Source organism: Egretta garzetta, unplaced genomic scaffold (genome assembly GCF_000687185.1).
Source record: "Egretta garzetta isolate BGI_Z169 unplaced genomic scaffold, ASM68718v1 scaffold100, whole genome shotgun sequence".
NCBI classification, from domain to species: domain Eukaryota; kingdom Metazoa; phylum Chordata; class Aves; order Pelecaniformes; family Ardeidae; genus Egretta; species Egretta garzetta.
In genome coordinates this window covers 1,910,239-1,910,538 of record NW_009258265.1, presented here as the reverse complement: position 1 = coordinate 1,910,538, position 300 = coordinate 1,910,239, and positions in this window count along the sequence as shown.

Genomic DNA, 300 nt, shown 5'->3' with positions numbered 1-300 from the left:
GCACAGCCCCAGGGCTGCCCCCAGGTCCTGCCGTGCCTGCCGGTGTCTCGGCTCCCATCTGCCCTGGTCTCTGCAGCGCTGCCTGCTTGCCCCCACTGCCACGGGGGCCCAGCCCCACACCCAGGCTGCACCCAGAGCATCACCCTTCGGCACCCTGGGGCACAGCCAGCACCGCACCCCCAGGGGAGCTGGGAGTGCTCCTCCCCGTGCCCCCCCCAGCCCCAGCGACCACTGCCCACACCCACGCTTTGACCACCAGCCAGGCGCAGGGGCCCTCACCCACACGCCCGCCCTGCTCCA